The following is a 5,778-nucleotide window of genomic DNA, read 5'->3' as shown; positions in this document are numbered from 1 at the left end:
AAAATGCATTCATATAGAAAGGGGTACAAAGGGCAGATCATGCACGTTTGATTCACTCGCTTCACCGTCTTGCACATTTTTGAATATATATATTTAAAGTATTATTAAAAGGGGAAGAAGAAGAAGGGGAATAAGAAGAACGACAACAACAAAACTAGAAGATGTGCACAGACTATTCTGCTTGCAATTCCACATTTCATTATTTTGTTTTAAAGAGATATGCATCTGTTCATGATTACAAAAAGTGCTCATACACAATGGGCCTAGAAACTAAATGCTAAACCGCCCGAAAATTTTGTTCGCGCTAGGCGCTCGAGTCATTTACTTTGTAGATCTATTTTTTAAAAACAATATTCCTTAGTGTTTAACAGAAATAAAAGGTTCTCTTTCGGGCCAGTGACAGTACATCAAAAATTTCAGCTCGCTCCTCGCTCGAATTAAAATTTGATGTAAAATTTGTAGATTTATGGAATAAAGAATCAATATGATCTAGAAATGGAATGGTGGCATGCACTTGGGGGAGGGGGTTACCAAAGTAAAGATAGACTTTGATATTAAAAAAGTCGTCTGCTTCTCCATCTTTCTTCCCAAATCTGAATATGTTGATTGAAAGGCATAATTCTGAAATCGGACATCAGCCAACAAAATTCCAGATCAGGAAACCGTTCCTTTGTAAATGATCAGATACGTCTTGACAGTCGCTATAAGCCAGTTCGTACTTTCCATTTTGCGCACGATCAGAGGAAAGTCATTTGTACTGAAGTGACATGGTGGTTTAAAATTTTAAATGATGTCTTGGTTATTCATATATTCTTTTCAATTGTGTTTTTCATTTACATCCACAAAAACAACAATGCGTCCACGAACGACTGGTATTTCACAGTTTACCTGTACATTATACAACATGCTATAAATATGCATTCAAAGTAGAATTGCAACAAATAGAGAGTTCATTGGTGTGCTATTCTAGTCATTTGGTCTATTCAATTTCTTCATCCTGCTATGTTAGACATGCTTACGTAATACATTGCTTTGACATCTGCATATCACAATGAAATAAATGAAAGGTAATTTGAACAAAATTGTTCACGAAGTAACTACGAACTGGTCTATTGTCAAAATACCTGTTCTCATTAAAATACACATAATTAGGGGGCAGTGGCGATCATTTCATCATATGTTTGTATGCTCACGCTTTTATTTATCTAACAATGTATTAGATGCTTTAAGAAACCCCTCAAAAAAGTTCTGCAATTCAAGTTAGAGGGATGATATATATTTTTGTGTCACTGAAGTATTAAAGGCGAAACTGATGTCATTGGAAAGCTTCATTATTTCTCTTTACAAATGACTTTCCATTTGTTATGATTATTTAATTATGAATTGTGCTATTACCCTGAATAAAGGGCAACGTCAGAAGTGAAATTTTGAGAATGCAATGTTTTCTCTATCCTGTCTCCATTTCATTAGAATTTTCCCTCGACACAGGTAGTAATGAATGATTGTGTGTCTTCATTAGTGTGTCATTAAGGTTGAAAGGTGTGGTTTGTGTTTTTGAAGAGATGTGTATCAACTGTTTGCGTGATTTCTTGTTTGCTTGAAGTGAAAGCTTCATAAATTTAAAATGATCAACGACAAAAACAACATTCTCATCTTTTGAAAATTCAACATCTTAATGAAAGGGTTCAACATTATTCCAAACACATTCAATCCGTTACCATGAGAATACACCATGTGTGGACTTTCACGCATCAGTACATCAATATCATTTCAAACTCAGTCCATCCTCGAAACAATTGAAAATTCACTATTAGAAACAACAAATTTGCAACATTTAAGGTATGACATTACTGCTTATTTATCAAGTCTGTGCATTCCATGATAGCGTTAGCATTACTAATGATACATGAATAATCATGCTTTCCAATGATTCTATATTCACATATTATGATGGCACACACTAAGAAATGTATTACCCTTCAAACTTGAATTTCAGAACCCTATTACCATTCTGCACTCTAAAAAATATTGGGTAAAATTTTCCAGGGTAATTACCACCTAATGCTGAGGGTAATTATGTATACAACCAACATTGGGCATATCTTTAGGGCATTTTTATTTATCCAGTGTGATGAAAATTTTGCCCATTCTAACGTAATTGCTGCTTATTTTTAACCTTACTGGACAATATGCTTCCCGGCTTTCTGCATTCAGGCCTGGTTACACCGCCCGAGCGTTGTTGGAGCGGTCGTGGAGCGGTGAGAAAAAATAATCACCGCTCGCTACCGTTCACCACCGTTTAAAGGCCTGGTCACACCGCCCGAGCGTTGTTGGAGCGGTCGTGGAGCGGAGAGAAAAAATCATCACCGCTCGCTACCGTTCACCACCGTTTAAAGGCCTGGTCACACCGCCCGAGCGTTGTTGGAGCGGTCATGGAGCGGAGAGAAAAAATCATCACCGCTCGCTACCGTTCACCACCGTTTAACCAAAGTTGGCCTCCGTTAAGGCAACGCCGAATACGCTCGGCCACCGCTGATGGTCCCTCCTACCGCTCCGAAAGTTTTGAGCTGCTCAAAATATTGCGAGTGGTGAGGAGCGGGCAATTTTTCGCTCCAGCAAAGTTGACTACCGCTCTAACAACGCCCAGTCAAAGTTTGGCACCGCTAGACGAAAGTTCGTGAACGCTTGGGTCCGCTAGGCCAACGCAGAAATCTTGAGCGCTGGACAACCGGGATTGCTGGAACGGTTTTACTTGAGACATCACCCCAAAAACCTGTTAAAAAACGGTAATTTTTATACCGTGCAGTCATCGCAGCGCACCGTTTGGGGTGTACATTGCCGATCATTTTTGCAATTTTGCACGGCGGGGACGATTCCCCTTCCATTCCATGAAATTCCGGGTATGATGTAAACAAAATGAAGGTTGATAACGCATATAAGGGCTACCCAGCCCTCTTCCAGAGATAAAAGTTACTTGTAGAATAATTTCAGCCTAAAACCCTCATCATAGTAAAACATTCGTTGTGTTATATACTCTGCGTTTTAACCAAGTCTACACAGCTTGATAAAGCAAGGTTAATATTTTTCAGATTTTAAAGTATTTTTTAAATCTAATGATCATTTTGATGCCATAAAACTATTTTCAGGATCTCATACACACTTGTTAGGCATGTGAGAAGCATAAACCAACATTCACTCTGATCAATCTTAAAGTAGCACATAACAAAAAGTTTATATACTTCACATTGTTTAGCGTAATTTTTCTTTTCACAGATAGGTTTTAAGCAGCCAATCAAAATTTGGTATCAAAGTGACGTCATATGGGCTTTAAATTATGTTCAGTCGATTCTACGCCAAAAATTACCCTTAATCTACATGTTAAAGTAAAAATATAACACGGAAAATAATTTTGGCGCACTTTCAACTCATTCTGGCCCACTGTGCGACGCCCGCATGCGCAGAACTCCGCTCTATCAACGCTCGAGTCACCGCTAAACCAACGCTCGCGACCGCTCGCCACCGTTAAACCAACGCTAAAGCTACGCTGGCTTGAGCGGTGCACCGCTAAGGCAACGCCCATGTTTTCGATTTTTTCCCAAATTTTGTGAGCGGTGACGAGCGTTGTCGAAATTCGACCCTCTCTCCCTACCGCTCCACGACCGCTCCAACAACGCTCCAAAAACTTTACTAAATATGTTTTACAGTGTAAATGTTCTATCACTGACAAGGTCTTGGGAGCAAGGGGGGGGGGTAGGTTCTTCCCACGACCTATTCAGTGAACGTGCACACAAAAACGTGAAAATATGATATTTACATCTGACACTGATTTATAGCAATTTAACGTTCCCGTGCCCCCAGTTTGTGAAAAATATAATGAATATATAAACCTTCATAATATCTTCATGCTTTGCAGATAAACAAAATCGGCTTTGTAACGTGGAGAGTAAGTCACATGTTATTCAAGCTTAAAAGTCACGATACAGCCTGCATGGTCTAGATCTATTCATCTATTCTGGGTACACATAAAAGATGTTCCAATTAAAATAGGTAGATGCATGAGACATTCACGAGACTATTGTTGCCGAACCATCATTCTTCCATAGCTGAAATCTTGGTTCTAGTTGACATTGCATAAATATTCATTCATCACATTTTCTTTTAATGCATAGTTAATCATCGAGGACAAGCACCCAACTTTCTTATTATCAGTCTTCAGCTTTTGTCAGTTCTTTTTGTTATAATCACTCACACACCTGGATTGTAGCGAGAAAGTGGTTTAAGAAAAGTCGTATATCAATGAGCGCGAATGCTTGCAAGCTTAACGAATTTGATGTTTCGCCGGGGTTCGTAAAATGTTACAAAAAGTTTGTTAAAGGTTGCAGGGAAGTTCGTAAACTGTTTTCGTTGCTGCAACAGTTTTTCTTGTCGCAAAGAAATTTTGAACATGTTCAAGATTTCTTTGCTATCTTTTTTTTTCCACAAACAGTCGTTACCATTGGTCAAACAGACAACAGTAAGCCTTTGCACGTGGTTTTAAGATGGTATCACTGAAGTTCTTTTTTTTATTCAGAAAAGATAGCAAACAAATTACCACATGGCTCCTGTATAAAATCGACCCACTGATAAAAAAATGTGAGTTGAACTTTTCCGAAAATATTTTTCCGTATATAAGGAAATGAATTCGAAAATTGATTTTGATATTGCAAACAAGTATTCGTAATAGTTTGCAATACAGTACTCGTCAGGAAAGTTGGGGAATCCAAATATTCAATTCAATTTATTTTCCAGTACTTGTAAAAAAAGCTTACAAGTGCAAATACAAAGGTAACACATCCATTTAAAAATGAATACAAAGAAAAAAAAAGAGGAAAAATACAAAGAAAATATACAAGTAAATAAAAGGGGATAACAAAAGCAAAATACGCTTGTCTGAGTTATCTCCTAAATAACCATGATATCAAATTTCTATTAAATTTTTTAAAGAATATCATCTAAACCATTCCAGAGGACTTGACCTCTGTATCTAACACTCTTTTGCCCTAGGGTTGTTTTGAAATAAATACTATGATACATCTTTGAGTTCCTGGTATCATAATTATGGATGGGATCATTTACGGTGTACCAATTAGAAAATTGTTGTTGTAATTGACTTTTGCTATATTTATACATAAATTCTGCAAGTTCCAGGTCACCTAGTTGATAAATTGTCAATACATTATATTTTAGAAAAAAAAAGTATGTGCTCTATGAGGAACCTTGTCAATGACTCTCATGGCACGCTTCTGTAATTAAAATATTCTACTTACCAGATAAATTGAACAAGCTTGCTCAAATTATGTTACCATATGACAAGTGTGGCAATAAACAATGCACTTTAGGGGTATCAAATTTTCACTCTGCTCATAGTGCCAATGACTCTAGCAATCTTAGAGCATATACATGGTTTGACCACGTTAGTTTTTCATCAACGATTAGACCTAAAATCTGTATGCAATCCTAGTAATACTATTACATATAGCAGAATTTGTTATATTCATATTCAATAAATTACTATCATATTTTTTATTTGGAGTGGTCAAATGCATACATTTTGTTTTATCTAGTTTAACCCGTAAACCATTAACCTTAAACTAATAAAACAAACTTACTGATTTCTATGTTCATCTCATGCATTAGTGACATTAAATCTGGATCACTGAAAAAAAATTGTATCTGCAAATATTATATAAGACAGTATTTCAGAGACATTAGGAAGATCATTAATGTATATTAGAAAAA

The sequence above is a fragment of the Lytechinus pictus genome, chromosome 2, assembly GCF_037042905.1.
Source record: "Lytechinus pictus isolate F3 Inbred chromosome 2, Lp3.0, whole genome shotgun sequence".
In the NCBI taxonomy this organism is placed as follows: Eukaryota; Metazoa; Echinodermata; class Echinoidea; order Temnopleuroida; family Toxopneustidae; genus Lytechinus; species Lytechinus pictus.
This window is presented reverse-complemented; position numbering follows the sequence as displayed.